This window comes from Salvia splendens, chromosome 11, assembly GCF_004379255.2.
Source record: "Salvia splendens isolate huo1 chromosome 11, SspV2, whole genome shotgun sequence".
Lineage (NCBI taxonomy): Eukaryota > Viridiplantae > Streptophyta > Magnoliopsida > Lamiales > Lamiaceae > Salvia > Salvia splendens.
The window spans coordinates 15,744,675-15,763,749 of record NC_056042.1 but is presented as its reverse complement, the minus strand read 5'-3'; the positions used below and the strand labels follow the sequence as shown (position 1 = coordinate 15,763,749).

General features: G+C 41.5%; 1 pseudogene; it reads right to left on the bottom strand.

Annotated features, from left to right (window-relative positions):
* Nucleotides 1–16,377: 16,377 nt before the first annotated feature.
* Nucleotides 16,378–18,536, bottom strand: LOC121753696 (annotated as a pseudogene).
* Between the last annotated feature and the right edge of the window lie 539 nt (nt 18,537–19,075).

Sequence of the window (19,075 nt, the reverse complement as noted above, 5' to 3'; positions counted from 1 at the left end):
TAGTGACTACGTGAATATGGAACAGGTCAATGCTGCGGGGTACTTCAATTCCAGTGGGCATTGGATTTAGGGTAGACAACGGGATGCACCATGGAGGGATCATCCAAACTTTCGATGGGGAGACGGGGGCCAAAATCAGAACCAAGGACAGAACCAGTATAACCCCAATCCAAACCAAAACCCTAACCGTGGACTAGCAAACCCAGACTACCAGCCCAACTGGTCAGGAAGAAACCAACAAACCCAAAATCAAAGCCCACAAAGCCAAAACCCGAATCCTGTTTATGTACCACCCCACCAGAGAAACTTCCACAGTTTCCAAAATCAGCCAAATCATGCACCCCAACACCATCAGAACCAAAATCAGTTTCAAGCCCAGCACCAGAATCAATATCCTCAAGATCAGTACGTCCCTCCTGCCCAGTATAACCAATACCCGCCTAATCAAGGCCAGCAAAACTTCCAGAACTATCAACACCAAGGGCCGAATCATTTCCAAAATCCGAACAGGCCAAGGAGGTCCGTTGAGGACATGATGGGTGAAATGCTAGCGTCACAACAGAGCATCAAAGGAGACTTGCAATCCCATAACGAGGTCGTGCAGGGGATGCAAAATGCCCAGAAAGAACATAAGGCGAACATGGATATGATGAATAGGCAGTTAGCCCAACTGGCCAGTTCGATGGGGGATTTGAAGGGAAATGCAGGTAAACTCCCATCTACAGTCCAAATGCCCGACAAGGCAAATGTGAGTAAGGTTACGTTGCGGACCGGAACTACTTATGACGCGCCTCAACCCAAACGACCTAGTGGAGGATCTAACGGAACGAAGATAGGAGGCGATACCGTTTCAGCGGAAGAACTAGGGAGGCCTATGCCTCAGATGCAGGATCCATTCTTCTTGGATGCTACACCAATTGTAAGAGATGAACCCGAAACCCTACTGACCAGGAAGGAACCTCATCGAGAGGAAGAGCCCAGAATGGAAGCCCAGACTCAGGAACTACCCCGGAAAGACTCCAAGAAGGTTGCTAAGGGACAAGTAGATGAGAAAAAAGGGGAGAAACCATTCCCATTCCGATTTGTCACAAAGAGGAAGAAAGAGAACCCGGTTGACTATTTGTCGATTTTTGGGAAGTTGGATGTCACCATACCATTTCTCCAAGCCGTGAAACTACCCCCTCTTGGGAAATTCATAAAGGACTTCATAGCCGGGAGAGCCCAGAAAGATGGCAAGATTATGGTGGAAGGGATAGCGTCAGCAATAGTGCAAGAGACGTTACCACCCAAGAGAGCTGACCCAGGTATGTTTACCTTACCAATAACTGTTGGAGATGTGAAGGTCGAACATGCAATGTGTGATTTGGGGGCGTCTATAAATGTCATGCCATTGTCTATCTATAACCGGTTGAAGGGAGTGAGGCTGTCAAGTACTAGAGTATTGATCCAACTGGCTGATAGGTCATGCATAAGTCCGGAGGGAGTTTTAGAGGATGTATTAGTTAGAGTGCATGATTTTACATACCCTGCTGATTTTTATGTGATCAAAATGAGTGAGCATGAAGCGAGGGAGTCTAGTGGAGTCTTGTTAGGAAGACCATTTTTGAGAACGGCCAAGACGATCGTGGATATGGCTGAGGGGACTATTTGCATTGATTTTCATGGGGAGAAGTTTACCTTTGATATAAATGATGCCATGAAGAAACCTATTGATTCTGAAAATCTATGCTATGTTGATGTGATTGACCCTTTAGTCCAAGATTTTCTTGAGACCGAACTATTGCAGGAGAGACTCCAGGCTTTAGATGTTTATGAACAGGTTGACGTAGAAGCTGCTGCATGGTGTGATCTGATCAGTAGCCAGGGGTCTACCAGTCAGTATAGAAGAACCATCAGTAGGAGATTTAGAAAAAGGGGAAGAGTCCGAGAAAAACCCCCTAACCGAAGACACACTTCCACCCCAAGTTGAGCTGAAGAAGTTACCCTCGAATTTGAAGTATGCCTTCCTCGGAGGTGAGGACTCCTATCCAGTGATCATCAGCAGCAGCCTTACGAAGGAACAAGAAGCTAGGCTACTGACCGTGCTGAGCAAGAAAAAGAAGGCGATTGGATGGAGTCTTACAGATTTAGTTGGAATTAGCCCCGACGTCTGCATGCACCATATTAGGCTGGAAGAGGGAGCAAAGGCACATCGAGATGCCCAAAGGAAAGTAAACCCTAACATGCGAGAGGAAATATTGAAGGAAATCTTGAAGTTGTTGTCGCTAGGGATTATCTATTCAGTGCCAGACAGTGAGTGGGTCAGCCCGATCCACATGGTTCCAAAGAAGTCGGGAATCCAAGTCGTCCAAAATGAGAGGAATGAGCTGATTCCAACGAGGCTAGTCACGGGTTGGCGAATGTGCATCGATTACCGCAAGCTGAACAATGCAACAAGGAAGGATCACTTCCCTCTGCCTTTTATCGACCAGATGTTGGAGCGACTCGCTGGGAAGAAGTACTTTTGCTTCTTGGATGGGTACAGCGGATATTTCCAAATCTACGTGGATCCTGAAGACCAGGATAAGACCACCTTCACTTGCCCATTCGGAACTTATGCATACCGGCGCATGCCTTTCGGCCTATGCAACGCTCCAGGTACGTTTCAACGTTGCATGATGAGCATATTTTCTGATTTGATTGAGGATTGCATAGAGATATTCATGGATGACTTTACGGTCTACGGAGACTCATTCGATTCTTGCCTTCATCATTTGGATATAGTTCCTGAGAGATGTCAAGCGAAGAGTTTGGTTTTGAACTTTGAGAAGTGCCATTTTATGGTCACCGAAGGGATTGTTCTGGGACACGTGGTCTCGGAAAGGGGAATCCAGGTGGATCAAGCAAAGGTGGACGTTATATCTAAATTACCGTTCCCTACTGATAAGAAGGGGATTAGGGGTTTTCTGGGGCATGCCGGATTTTACCGACGATTTATTAAGGATTTCTCCAAAATCGCCCAACCCCTTACCAGGCTACTTCAAAATGACGTGGAGTTCGTTTTTGATGAGCAATGCAAGGCTGCTTTCAATCTTCTCAAGGAAAAGCTGATATCCGCACCTATCATACGGGCTCCTGACTGGGACCATCCTTTCGAAGTAATGTGCGACGCCAGCGACTTTGCGGTAGGGGCCGTGCTGGGTCAGAAGATCGATGGGAAGAGGTACGTAATTTTTTATGCGTCCAAGACTTTGAATCAAGCCCAGCGGAATTACGATACCACTGAAAAGGAGATGCTGGCAGTGGTGTATTCTTTCGAGAAGTTCCGGCCATATGTGTTGGGATCCAAGGTCATAGTATATACTGACCATGCAGCCATTAAGTATCTGATCGCCAAGAAGGAATCCAAACCACGCTTGATCCGATGGGTACTCTTGTTACAAGAATTTGATTGGGAGGTGGAAGATAAGAGAGGAGTCGAGAACAAGGTGGCAGACCATTTGAGCAGAATAATGCAAGATGGAAACAGTGACGAAGTGCATGATAAGTTTCCAGAGGAACATTTATGTGAGGTGATTTTTGCGCCCAGGAAAATTGATTGGGAAGAAGTGTACAAACTTACTGGTCAGAATGATACAGCAAAAGGAAAGGAGAAGGTAGGGCAGGAGCCATGGTATGCGGACCTGGCCAACTACCTAGTAACTGGAGAACTTCCAGAAGCACCAAGTGTTACCAAGGCACAAAGAATGAAGATCAAGAGTGAAGCAAAATACTACTTTTGGGACGACCCCTACCTATGGAGGGTAGGATCCGATCAAGTGATAAGAAGGTGCATTCCTGACTGGGAGCAGCGGGATGTTCTAACCCACTGCCATTCGTTAGCATGCGGAGGACATTTCGGATCCAAGAAGACGGCAAGGAAGATTATGGATAGCGGCTTTTATTGGCCAACACTCAACAAAGATGCGTACGAGTTCTGCAGAAGTTGCGAGCGTTGCCAACTGACCGGTGGAATATCTGCCCGGGATGAAATGCCGCAGGTACCCATAATAGTTTGCGAGCTATTCGACATATGGGGAATGGATTTCATAGGGCCTTTTCCTTCGTCCTATGGCAATCTGTATATCCTAGTCGCGGTAGATTACGTCTCCAAATGGGTAGAAGCCAAGGCCACAAGTACGTGTGAAGCAAAGGAGGTGGCCAAGTTCTTAAAGAGTCATATCTTCAGCCGGTTCGGAGTTCCAAGGGCGATCATATCGGATCAAGGTACACACTTCTGTAATCGCACAATTGAAGCCTTAATGAAGAAATACGGTGTGCACCATAGACTTTCCAGCCCGTACCATCCGCAAGCCAATGGTCAAGCGGAGATCTCTAACCGTGAGATAAAGAAGATTTTGGAGAAGACTGTGAACACTTCGAGGAAAGACTGGAGTGTGAGGTTAGAGGATGCTCTCTGGGCGTATCGAACAGCCTACAAAACCCCCATAGGCATGTCCCCTTACCGGATCGTTTTTGGGAAGATGTGCCATTTACCGGTTGGGATCGAGCATCGAGCATACTGGGCAGTAAAGAAAGTGAATATGGATGCTACAGCCTGCGAAGAGGAAAGGAAGCTGCAGCTGCAGGAGCTTGAGGAACTTAGATTAGAGTCATTCGACTCAGCCATGTGGTACAAGGAGCGAACCAAACTGTGGCATGATCGAAATCTGAGAACTAAGGAGCTCCACGTTGGCCAGAAAGTACTACTCTTCCAGTCAAGATTGAAGCTTATGCCAGGGAAACTCAAGTCCAAATGGACAGGACCTTACATCATAACTGAACTCAGATCCAATGGAGCAGTAGAAATTTCAGGGAGTTTTCCTAACTCGGAACCTTTCATAGTAAATGGACATAGGTTGAAAATATTCAGGGAGAATAGCGAAGTGGGTGTAGTGGATGAAATTCCACTGCAAACACTTACATCGGTTTCATACTGATCAGTAAGATAGGAATTTGGAATTCCACATGGCTAGTTCCATTTTGATAATTTTCTGCGTATACTGGCCAAGTAGGATTCCAAATTACCCAAGAAAGGTGTAAATATTGTAAATACGTAATTAGTCTTTGCATGTCAGATAATTTCTAAGAAAATCCAAAAATATTTTCGGGCCTTAAATTTAATTTGGAGTACACATTGACCAAGAGACTACCTATTTGGTGTTATTTCAATTCTAATTTAAGAGCCCATTTGAATTATTTCCCTTATTAGGCAAGTAATGGTAGGTTTCGAGAAAAGACGAAATTTTGAATTAAGACTTATGCAGCTTTTGCAGGGTGACAGCGGCTGGAGTGGCGTGGAGCAGAGAGAGTAGACGCGATAGCCAATCAGGGGCCAGCATTCCTAACCGCCTTCCGTCCAAGCGTCGCGACCGGCAACTCCCTATAGCCGGTTGTAACCACCTGCAACTGCTATCTCTCGCCTAAATTAAACGACCGTCCCAAACTTTATCCCTCACAAACCCGCATTTTCAAATTCCCTTTTTCAAGAGATATTATCCCATACTCTCTCAAGAAAGCGTAAATCACAAACCCTCACTTTCTTCCATTTTCTCCCAGATATCAAGACCAAATTCCACTCTTTACAAGCCCTAATTTTCAGCCATGGGGAAGAAAGCATTTGCTACCAAAATCAAACCGCCCTAAAAAAAAACCAGTGAGGAAGGAAACCTTGAAATACCACCACCACTAAACCCACAACGTCCCGCGCCAACACAACAAGCCCCGCCGATGGTCTCTCTGGATGCAATGGCGGAGTTTCTCCGATTGCAGGATCCGAATAGGAATTGGGCAGCAGAGTTAGAGTATTTTAACCAAGGTAGAGGGCAAGGGAGCGGAGCCGGAGCAACTCATGCGGCAACCATGCCAGTAACCACTACGCAACCCTTGACCCCTATTTCATCTACATTGCCGATTCCGTCGATGATTCCCCAAGAAAGCAACCCCCCAACTGAAGCCGAAATGACAGAGACGGAAGGAATTTTTCCGATGACCCAGGAAGCCGAACTTGAGGATCTCGAGGCCATTGCGGCTTATTATGCCTCTGATGAAGAAGAAAGAGCGGAAAGGCTGAGAAGGGAGCAACAAGACCAGGAAGGGGGAGAAGGAATTGAGGAGACGCCAGAAGTGGAAGCGGTTCGCCAAGGAGTAATTAGGGAGGAGATCGACCTGAATAAGTCGGCCCAAAAGCGCGGCCTCATGACGGAAACGGAGTTTGAATCAATAGTGGAAGAGGTGAATCGCAGGGAAGATACTGCTCTAATGGCTGAGGGTCTAGACCTCGCATCGAGGGCAGTAGGAGAGGATGAACAAGCTTTTACAGAACCCATACCGAAGGATAAGGCATCCCAGTCAGTAGGGGAAGAGGAGAGGGAAGAACAGAGTGAAGAGAAAGGGCCAGAGCCAGTTGATACCCAAGTGGAAGCAGGGGATGATCGAATACAAGTAGATGAGGAGAGACCAACCGTAGACACTCAAGTACCGGAAGCTGTGGCGCCTCCCGTCTTAAAACCCCACCCAGTGAAGCGGCAATTGGTTCTAAAGACGCGGGTATCTCAGCGATGCCTGGGTAAAAGAGCAGCCAGCAAGGCCAAGACAAGCACGACTGAGAACCCAGTAGAGATCGAGAGCGAGGAAGAACAAGCCACTCCAACGAAGGCAGGGGGTGAACCTGCACAGCCTACTGCTCAGGAGGAAGAAGCACAATATCAGCGAGCCAGAAAGAGGAAAGGGAAGGCTCCAATCCAGAAGAAAGCAGTAACAAAGAGGTCCAGGGCAGCAAACACAGGAATTGTGATTACCGAAGCTTCTCAGAGGATCCCATCGAGCCGGCAAGAGCAGAGTGATAGTGAGTATGAGATTAGTGAGGAGTCTGAATCCGATAGCGATACGACCATGGAAGATGAGGAGTACAAGGAGCAGCAACTCCCTAACGATCATCGGGAACTATTGCATCCACCTGCAGAACCACTCCGATATAAGCGTTGGACGGTGGAGCTCACAGATGACGTGGTGGAGGGGATGAAATTTTTTGACTCCAAGGAGCTCCAATCCATCTATCGCACCAAGAACGCAAAAGGCAAGAAGGTTAAGTGTGGAAAGGTAATTCATCTCCCCTCGTTAGATGAATTGAAGGTTCGGGAATCGTTTCTCGCCCTTTTCCACGAATTGGGTTTTGAATGGCTGTTAAGGAATGAGAATTTGAATGTTCCGGTCGATTTGGCCAAAGAATTTTTCGCGACCTTTCGATTCAAGGTCACAACGGATTTGGATGTAGAGTGCATCAGTTTCAGAGTATTTGGAGGAGAGATTAGGATGAATTTGATTGAATGGACTGTTCGGCTAGGGATATGCAGTTTGGAGGAGGCCATAGGGCCCGAGTGGAGAGATAGGGAGCGGGGGATTCCCCGCAGGCATGTGGACTTTGAGCCCCAGGTAGCTTGGGAAGAGCTTACTCACCCCGGGGCAGGACAGTTTCAGTCCACTATCTCCCGATCTATCCATCTCAACGATCCTAATCTACGCCTGGTTCAACTCTTCTTGGGTTACAACCTTTTAGGACAGTCGAATTCGGCAGTCCGGACATCGATGACGGAATTGTATCTTATGTGGTGTGCCAAGAGAGGCAAGAAGTTGCACTTAGGGTTCTGGACTGCATACACATGTCACCTCATCGCTACCCACCCAGCACGGAATATTTCCCTCTGCCATATATTGGGAATCTTTGTGAGAAACAACGTCACCGTTTCAGAGGACGAAGACTTAACCCCCTTGACGATGGTGGACGCCCCAGGATTGTTTGATACCCCCCTATTCGTCCGGACGAATGCGGTATACATGAGGCAAGGCGTGCCACACTTCTACGCGATGGGAGAGGAAGCTACACCCGCTGCTCGGTTGGCAGCAGCTCATGAAGCACCGGCACACGACCAGAGACAACAGGGGATGGAAAAAGCTGTGGAGAAGATAGCGGAGGGAAGCAGACAGATAAGGGCAGAAATGATCGGATTGGCATCGGACCAGGAACATCGTCAAGCCAGAATGGAGAAGGAAATGGATGAAGTTAGAGAGGAGAATAAACAATTGAAAGCAGAGATGGAGAGGAGAACCACAAGATACAGACGGAGATGAATAGGATGTTGTCCATGATCGACAATATCCTAGAGGAGGTGAGCCACCAGAGGGCGGCTGAAGCTATGAGAGTAAGGGGCAGTGTAGCCCAGGATACCGGACCAAGCGGCCATGCTGGCCAGGATGTTGAACCACAAGTCCCAGAGACCGTAGTGAAGGAGCAAGAGGAAGAGAAAGCCGAGGTGCCGGCAACTGCCGAGGAGCCGGCAAAGGATGATGAGAACCAAGCTGGAATGGAGACAGACCAACCGGAGGACCAACCGATAGAACGACCTGCACCACCTGCCCCACGAAGGAGCAGGAGACTCCGATAGACCCCCCCTACTGACCAAGTTAGTTTTTCTTTTTAAGTTTCAGTTTTTCTTTTAACTTTTCGTATTGTTGTTATGAGTTGGTTTTTGTTTAGGTAGTATAATTTGTGTTTGTGCGCAAACCCCACTTCATAACACTTAGCCTATTCCATAGTCTAAGTGTGAGAAGTTAAGGGTTTGTTTCTTTGGAGCATGTTTTCTTTGTTTTGTTTGTTTTATTTTCTATGTCGCATGCATGTTAGCTCACACTTAGCCCATTGCATGGTCTAAGTGTGAGGAGTTTGTATATATGTGTTTGTGGTTATGTTTTGTTGATCTCTGTATAGGTGATAAAACCTCTCTCACTTAGCCTATTCCATAGTCTAAGTGTGAGAAGTTTTTGTTTTAGTTTTGCTGTTTGTTGTCTGTGTGCCATCGTACTGGCCATTACCTTTTCCACTTCACAGCCTTATCTGAGGGCAGACACTTGTGAAGTGAGAGGGGGGACGCAATGGCCAGTAGGATGTATGTATATATGTGTAGTCTTTGTGTTAGTGCTTTTGTTTTGTTTTGTTAGGTCTAGTTTTATGTTGTGTGTGATTGGGCTTAAAACTCAACCGTCTTGAGCTGAAGGTGAGGGGAATTGAGGGAGATGGGACATGCTGGAAAACCTAAACCATCCCCGTTAGTACCTCCTAGTCAGGATAGATGAGGTGAGTATGAGAGAAAAGCCCATACTTAGAGCCAAACACAAAAGCCCTCTAAAAATGTGAGTTATAAGCCTTAAAGTGGAACCACTTTCCACATATATTGGAAAGAAAAGAGAGGCTGCCACAATTCGCCTAGGGTGAAGTGATCACGGGTAGCAAATACTGAAGGCAGTAGGAACCCCCCCCCCCCCCCCCCCCCCCGTTTAAAAAAAAAAAAAAAAAACCGCCTTTAGAACCCTTTCTTCTTAACCTTTTATATACCCAGATAAACACCCCAGCCGACTGGGACTGTGTAAGGCATGAAACAAATGGAGCTTACTGGCCAGGAAGAAGTGCGGAAAAGCAGAAACCAGCTGGGCAAAAAAAGTTAGAAGGAAATCGACCAGGGAGTCATTCCCAGTCCAAAAAAGAGAAGAAGGAATAAGGGTGGCGAAGCCACGAAGGAACGAAAAAAAAAAAAAAACAGGGAACCGAGAAAATGAAGAAAATGGTCAGAAAGATTTGACCACAAAAAAGAGATGAATGAAGGAATAAGGGTGGCGAAGCCACAAGATGCTACTGACCAGTGGAGACCAAAGCCAGAAGCGCCAACTAAAGAAAGCAACTGATCAGAAGCCTAATATACACAGTTCCCCCCCGCATAAATAAAAATAGAAATTTTGAACCTTAGAGCCTTAGGAACATCCACCGAAAACATTACAAGCCAACAACCCCGTTACAAGCCTATAAGTCCTTCAGTAGCCGCTCGTGGAATCTAAGTCCGAAGCAATTGTGGTGAGCATAATGAGAGAATGCAGTCCTAACATTCCTGGTGAGGTATGAGTGACAGAGCGAACCTAGTGTTGGGCCGAGAGTGTGGGCGATCTTGACAAACAGATATACTGACTGGAAGAGAAAATGGGGGTGGCAGAAGTTCAAGGCTGTCTAAGGCCGGATTGCATCTGATCCAGAGGGGAGGGATGGTTGAAAATATAGCCCGATCTATGTGTTTTCAGTCTTTTATGTGTTTATGTTTCTCTGTGTTTGTTTGTGTTTTTCTTTGCGTCATAGTTTAGAGTCTAAGTTAGGTAGAGTCGGTCAGGGGAGTAACCAGGCTAGAATTCGACTTATTCTTTTCTTTGTTTGTTCTTCACGCTTGACGACAAGCCTATGGTAAGTGTGAGCAGTTTGATAAGTCGTATTCTAGGCCTTGGTTACGGGTCAGTATGATGTGCTTAATTGATTATATTTGCAAAACAGTTGTTTAAAGTGTGCAGGTTAAGCATTCTAGCCAGTAGGGAAGTTTCGGAATGTTCAGGTGAAGGAGGCGCCAGCATGATCTCATACTGATCAGTATTCGTGCTAAAACGGCTTGAGATGGAGAAGACGGATAGCTGGGACGGATTACCCACAATTAAGGGCAAAGAAGTCAAATTGCAACGAGGATTTACCCTAAAATCAAGGGTAGCCTCCCTATAAAAGGAAGCCAAATTGGAGTGAGATTCACTCATTCACCACCATCTTTAGGTAGAAAGTTTTCTCGGTAGTTTCAGTCTTTCAGCCGTGTCCCGCTTCTTGCCTCGCCGTAGCCATGATCACTTGACGTTCAGATGTTCCTAGAATTCCAGTCATCGTCCATTCCAACCAGCAAGATCGTAGTTTAGAGTCTCATCGCCCGGAGTGGCAAAACACTTTTACATTGCTTTCGTAGTTTTAAATTTCTCGCTTTCCTTACGTTGGATCTTGTTTGCCTTTGGATATTTTCTGCTTTTGAAGTACTTTGTTGAAGATCCGAACGTGTTTATGCTATGAAGTTGATTTCCGTTTCGTTTATTGTGGTGTTTCTTTATTCCCTTGCCTAGTTAGCTTAGATCTAAAGTTTCTCGGTGTTTAAAGTGCTGAATCTCTCAATTCCGTTTACGTAACAAATTTCTTTAGGATAGATAAACAAGTACTGTTTGATCGGAAAGTAGATCGTTGCATGCAAAGCTTAGTTTTAATTTCTGAATCGTTCTTTCATGTTGACCAGTATGCAGAAGTCCAGTTTCAGTGTTTGATTTCAGATTTGATTTCTTAGTTTTGGATCTGTGTTTGTGAGTTGTTAATCTGAGTTTTCCGTGTTGAATCTGGAATTGTTATCTGAATTTTGGAAGTGTTTGTTGAAGAAGATGATGTCTATTTCAATTGGAGGGGACCACTTACTTTTCGAGATGCTTTTGCTTTTGTCCTTCACTTTTAGTTAAGCCCTGTCAGCCTAGTCATCAAACTTCCACTACACTCTGAATATTCTGTTTAGCCCAAAATAGAAACACGTACCTTCCAAATATTTTCTGTTACAAAATTGTCTCCCCATTCCACGTACACAGTTACATTCCAAATGTTTTCCTTACCGTCTGACCAGTAGAACACCTCCTTTAAGTTCCAGCCTAGGTAGAAACTCAACCCAAGCGTGGTAGCTAACCAAATCTTCCAATTGTCACTGCGGTAGTTTAAGAACGCACCATCTCTGTGGGATTCGACCCTTACCACCACTATACTGATCAGTAGAAGTGGGTTGAGGAATCTTTGAAACCAAGGTCTAGGTTAGTTAGGATCCCTATCCTGATCAGTAGGATATATCCTTGCTTGAACGACACCTACGCACCTAGGTCCTTTCACTATGTTTGAATTATCTTTGTCAAAAGTGAGAGGCCAAGGATACGATGGAGTATCAAACATGAGAGGTGAATTCAATGGATTGAAAGCATTAATTTTAAAGGAAAATTTATATGCTTGGTATGTCCATTGTTTTGTCCACCGGCTTCAATTGGTTTGTGTAGCGCTGTCTCAGACAAATCAATATGTTTGTGATTTTTTTAGTTATCATGGCTTAATTGTTACATTATGTGGATCTTCTTGCAAAAGGGCCAATCAACTTCGACAAAATGAACATGATAAACTTGTTCAAATGATGGAGAACATGAAAATTATAACAGGTAAAGGAAAAAATCAAGAAACTTCTTTGAAGAGACCGGGTGATACTCGGTGGGGATCTCGTTATGTCTCTATAATTCGTCTTGAAAATATGTGGCCTTCGGTAACAGAGGTGCTTGAAACGTACTTATTGATGGAACTGAGATCGCAACAAGGGGGAAAGTGGTAGGTGTTTTACAAAAATAGAGACATATATGAATTTGTATTCCTTATGATCTTGATGGAAAATAATGTTAGGGATGATTCAACCACTGTCTGGTGCCTTGCAAGAAAGAGATCAAGATATTTTAAATGCTTGATTGAGAATGCTAAAGAAAGCTTGAGATCATTACGAGAAGTTGGATGTGATACTTTCTTGCAACAAGTGAATAATTTTGTGGGAGAAATGACATTGCGGTCACTAAAATGGATGATGCTGCTCCAAAACGGATTTGCATGAGGAATGTTACAAACATCACTAACTACCGTCATTACCGCGTTGAAATATTTTTCCGGTAATTTGATAAAATGTTATATCTTATTAATTTATTACATTAGATTTATTTTATACTCCTACTTAATTTTTCTTGTACAAATAGGTCATTGACTTACTTATGCAAGAGATGGAAAATCATTTTTGTGAGTCATCCAGACTTGCTCCGTTGTATGGCATGTCTTGATTTAAAATGACCTTGCCGCTTTTGATGCTGATAAGCTTGCTCATTTTGCTAGTCTTTATCCAAAAGATTTCTCATTGAATGAATGTACAATGTTGCTTGAAGAACTTGAACTATTTGTTGGGGTGAAGAGAAAAGATGATCGATTGATTGGTATTGAAGATTTGGGTGGCCTAGCTCAGAAGAGGGTAGAAACTAAGAAAAATATAATTTTGCCATTAGTTTATCGCTTGATTGAATTGGTATTACTCTTACCCGTGGCAACTGCATCTGTTGAAAGAGTATTTTTTGATATGAAATTTGTCAACTGATCGATGGAATAGGATGGGAGATGAATGATTGGACGATAGTTGCTGATATAGAGTGAAAGGTCCATCTTCGCCACTGTTTCTAATGAAAGAATCTTGACATGTTTTCAAGATATGGATACCCGTAGAAGTCAATTGTCGCGAATCGTGATTAACGAAAGAAGGGCTACTTGAATTTTAATATGTTATTTTTTTATAAAAAAATATTTTGAAATTAATGATATTTAATATTTTGTTATTTTATTTTTTTATGATATTCACACAATCAAACATTGCGAGTATAATGATAGGTAGAGGTCGTCCGCGAATAAAGGTGTCCGAGAATAGGAGTCTCATTTCTCTCGGGCACGAGTTTTAGTTGAATAATATTGGTGAATAATATTGCATTTCAAGATTTCATTTTTATATGACATCATATACATAGATTTGAATTATCACAAAAGTTATATTTTCAGAGAACATTGGATTGTACGTATATGGTAGTTTTACTGGCAAATTGCATTACTATTTGCGGGCTGAGAATGAGTTTGACTCTTCTTCTGGATTTCGTCTTCGAATTCTTCTAGCCATTATCGACCATCTGATGGCATATTATTAATTAAACATGATTATTTCAAGATAATTAAAAATTGGAGACATAATAAATGGCAGCAAAAAATTACTCCATCCCAAGAAAAATAACTCATTTCCTTGGGTCATATTCCCTCTGTCTGTAAATAGGAGTCTCATTTTTCATTTTGGTCCGTCCGCGAATAAAAATTTCGTTTCATAATTACTATAAATTATAAAGAGGTTTCATCGTCTACTAACTTATTCTACTCGCATATCATTTAAAGTTAATCTATACAAGTGGACCTTTATTCTACTTTCCTCTATCCATTTTTCTTAACATTTCTTAAAACTCGTGACTCCTATTCGCGGACGCAACTTTATTTCGTATGTTAAATGGAAAGAATTAAGTAAGAGAGAGAATGAAGTAGAGATTATATGTGTTCATTTTTAGTAATGAACCATCTTAGTTGGGACAAACTAAAAAGGAAAGTGAGTCATCTTTAATGTGAACGGAGGTACTTATTTACCTATCTCTCACCCGCTTGCACATTCTCCAAATCAAGTCCTTTTCACGTGCTGAGAAGCTGTTGATTTCCTCTAATGGTTTTGCAACTCATCGTTCAAGATTAGAAAAAAGGTGTGTGATAAAAAGGAAGTGTTGCACATTGGAAGTGAAACAAAAGAGGTTACCTCTATATCTAGAAGCAGCATCACATTTCTGAACTTGCTAATAGAGAAAAAATTTATGGAGAGGGAACTGCAACAAATGTTATGTCGAATTAGATCTGCATGCAGAAGGAGAAAAGAGAGAGAGAATGTGTTTTGTCGCTCACACTGGCGCTCAAATTGAGCGCTCAGCAAAACATTTTTCTTCTATACAGGGAAATGATATGCTGAGCGACATTTGAGCGTCTGTAGATTCAGCTCAACAGTTACACTCGTTCATTAGTCATCCTTTATTATCATGGAAGAAGATGGATCATTTCAGAATTATCCACAGCACAAATATATCGGTTGGCAATTGATAGTGTGTGCCACTAATTGATGATTTGTGTTTTCAACTGAAATTCCCATTTTAGAATTCTATTATGTCTGTCCCAATTAAGATGCTCTCTTTATTTTGTCACAGTCAAGATGACGCATTTTTATTTTTTGTTTTTTTTTTCTCTCCAATTAGTACACTCAACCATTTTCGCTTCTTCCAACAATTGAATATTCAACTTTCTTTCTGTCTCCATTTAATACTTACACGTACTCTTTCATCTCCAATTAACCACATCAACCAACAACTCCTAAAATCATGTATCGACTAAAAAATGTGTCATCTTAGCTGGGACGGGGGAGTAGTTTCCAACCGAACCACACTTCCTTCAACTATATATATAATATTATTTGGCAAAACTATAATAGTATCATATACTTCAAAAATTAATTTATGGGTACATAATTCATTTACAATATTTACAAAATTAAAATGGAAAAGTTCTAAAAGTTTTATTTCATTTAAGAAACTAAAATCTACTCATTGAATTTTAGAAAGTTATCTAAAAAATTGAAGAAATTTATAGTACATACTAACAGGGTGCGTTAAAATGACAACACCTTTTAAAGTGACACTGTAACATCAAGTATCCTGCAATATTATAAATGCTACACTGCAATCAATAGATTGCATTCTAGCGTATTGGATATTGCAGACAGGCAAAATTGCAGTCTAGCATATTGGATATTGAAGCCCGAGAAAATTTCCCTTGAGCGTTTTCTATGATTGCCACTTGGCAGCTGATTATTCGTCCACGTGTACAAATGATTGGCTAGGAATGATGGTATGGCGTCACTTTAAGAGGTGTTGTCATTTTAACACAAACCATATACTATATACTAATTCATGATACACATAAACATAACATAGTACTCTCTCCATTCCACAATAATAAAAGCATTTCATTTTGAGCACTCGTTTTGGAAAAATGATAATAAATGGTTAAAGTGAAGAAAGAGTAAAGTAAGATAGAGAATAGTGTAGAGAAGAGTATTATCTGTCATATTCTCTATCTTACTTTACTATTTCTCTACTTTAACTATTTATTATCATTTTTCCAAAACGAGTGCTCAAAATGAAATGTCTCTATTACTGTGGAACGGAGGGAGTATATAATATGAATGTCAAGTACTCCCAACGTCCCAACTAAGTTGAGTCGTATTCTTTTTTGGAATGTCCCAATTAAGTTCAATCATTTCCCTTTTTGATAAAAAATAAAATATCTAATCAATCTTACTTTATTACATCACCTACCTTACTATCTCCTTATCTTTTCTACTTTTCAACATAATTTATTAATCTCGTGCTTAAAAGTTTTGTCTTTACTTAGTTGGGACGGATGGTGTATAATATTTCAAGAAAACTCGAGTATTTTGTCAAATTAATCACGCATCCGTATTTATTCTTCTCCAAATCAAGGTCTTGTTTCAATAAACGAAAATCAAAACACTATTTAGTCACTTGATTGAACCATGAATCCATAAATAATGATTCAAAATTATTGTACCTTTAAAATATAGTAGTACTAATATTAAATTCAACAGTTGCTGTTTTTCATTTTCGGTGTTCATTTATTCCATTGTATGAGCATGCCGGCTGCTAGTTTCCATAGAATGGGACCAAAATCCAAAGCTATTTTCAATTTTCAGATTCTGGGTATTTAATCTGATGTTAGAATAATTTCGATAAAAACTACCTGTAAAAGAAATAGTCCACAAGTATAAAAAAGAAACTAACACAATCTTATAATCTTTAATACTTTTAAACAATTTGATTGCCTATGTCCATCAGTTGCAAAAACTACAGACTTTATTCTGAGAAGCTACAGATGTAAACACAATCAATACATTTTATGTGTTTAAATTATAAGCCAAACATATATGTATCATCACTTCCTAAAAAGGAGGACAACTGTATGTGCAGCTATACTCCGGTTCTCCCCAAGACTGTCTACCTTTTCATGAGTTTTTGCCTTGAGGTTCACAGCCGAAGGGTCCGCACCAAGTAGCTTGCATAAATTCTCCCGTATAGCCTCCTTATGAGGGCTCAGTTTTGGTCTTTGGAGAATCAATGTGGCGTCTAAGTTACCTAGTTCGTAGCCTGCCTCGTGCATTAGCCGAACCTAACATGCAGTAGAATAATATAGTGTTAATAAGTCATAAATGCAATGCGCTATAACTAATCTTAAGGTCTTCTCTAAGTGGATTGAGACTTTGAGATATCTTGAGATATATCTCAAGGGCATTGACAATTTATACTATTTCAGCACATTTTGTTGGATTCATATCCCATTTAAAAGGTAGAATTAGAGGACTTATTAATCATGTATATTAACAATAATAAAAACTAAATGCTCCCTTATGGTAATGTCAAAATGACAGCATAAAATAAACAAACGAAGAGCTAAGTAAAAGCTAGAAAAATAGACTTTGGATGCTTTCTTTCTTTTATTCCTTTATTCTACAACAAGCATTTTGAAGTTGTTATTAAGCACAAATGCACACTCTAAAAACATGATAAAAACCATATTGTTAACAAGCATTTTTCTCTCTCCCCGAAAAAAACAATGTTCTATACCAGGCTAATAAGGATGAGTCACCATTTTCTCACTAAAATCCTTCCAACAAGATATAAGGATTAATCAGTTTAAAATACGTGAACTTTGCCCCAAGTTTGGTTTTACAACGAGCTTAAATTGTCATATAATACACAAATTTTGCTTAGTTTATAATTTTCCCCAAATTTTTACTTTTTCTGACGAAATTGAAGTTGACTTGGCAGCCAAAATTTCCCAGCAAACAAATAAACAATACATTATTTTCCAAGTCATCTTCAATATCACCAAAAAGTAGTAAAATTAAGAGAAATTTGTAAACAATGTATATTTGTGAAGAAAAGTTAAAAGTGAATGTGCAAAACAAAATCAGAGCAAAGTTGGTGAATGTGATAGAAAGAAACCATTATCTAATTAATGAATATTACTAACTAAATGAGTGAAATCACAATTAGCATATATACAAAGATGAAGGATAATCATATTTTGGAAGAAAAAAAAAAGAGAGAGAGTGAACTCACAGCCTCCTCCACAAAAACACAAGATGCTGCGCCTTTCCACTTGGGATCTGTGTCTGGAAATATTTGACCTATATCCGGGAGGCCAAGCGCCCCCAATATTGCATCAACAACACAGTGCAGCAATACATCACCTAAAATTAACAAAAATAATCTCTGTCACAACACAAAAAATGCAGATACTTATATCAATTTGATTCAATCTCGATTTAAAGAAGATAGGGTGAAGTTAAGGGTTGAATTAAAAAAACCTAACCTAACAATTGAATTGAATTCAAAGCAATTGAAATTTGGGGTTCAGTCATAAAATTGGGGGTTTATATATATATACTCCATATAATTAGATGTATTAGTTGGTGCGTGTTTGTACCGTCGGAGTGAGCTTCGCAGCCTCGATCGTGAGGAATATCGATGCCGCCGATAATGAGGGGATACCCCGGTTCGAGGCGATGAAGGTCAAATCCGTGGCCGACGCGGAAAGGAAGAAGCTTGGGGCGGAGTAGCAGCTCCGGATTGAGGCTCTACTCCAACCGTGGTGGCGGCGGAAGCTACAGTCGGCCTGGCGGTGAATTTCAAGGAGGGAAGAGGCAATTTTCGGGGCAAGCAAGGTGGCGGTGCGGGTGATTGGAGAGCGGGTTGCTTTGAGGAGGTGTTGATGGGGAGAGGGGCGGGGTAGCAGAGGGAAGCAGCCATGGCCATATCGAAGAATTCTGGTAGGAAATGGAAATGGAAATGGAAATGGAAATATCTGAGTAAGCTCTGATATTAAATTATGTTGGGAAGGAAGGAGGGAGGGAGGGACTGGAAATATTAAAATCATTTATTTTCTGTATACTTGGAATAAGTGTTTATTTATTGCAGGAGTCAATTATTGTGAAATTAGAGGTCATATTCCACAGCGGCGGTGCGACTGCGGAGTTTGGAGCCGTCTTTCTATTAATTAATACTATCATTTCATTTACATGTGGAGGTTGAAAGTATTGCATTTTTCTCTAGTTATATAATTTAAGGAATTTCATTCTTCGTAGGCGTCTCATACGAGTGCACTATTCAGGATACACAGCCCACATCGGAGGCAACCGAGACCAAGTACAGCAGGAAGAATCAGAGACCTCGTCGAGCACTCGAAAGCTATCAGGATTACGTTTAACCATATTTCTAGCTATGTTATTCTGATTTATTTTCACTATAATATGATAGACTATAAGCTTCTTTCCGAATTTTCTTTATTGATTCTTTATGGGATTACAAAAGAGAGCCGAATCTAACATTAGGAACTCTAATATAAATAGAGACTTGCCATAGCTTATTCATTTAAAGAAATATCAAGTTCTACTTTATTTAT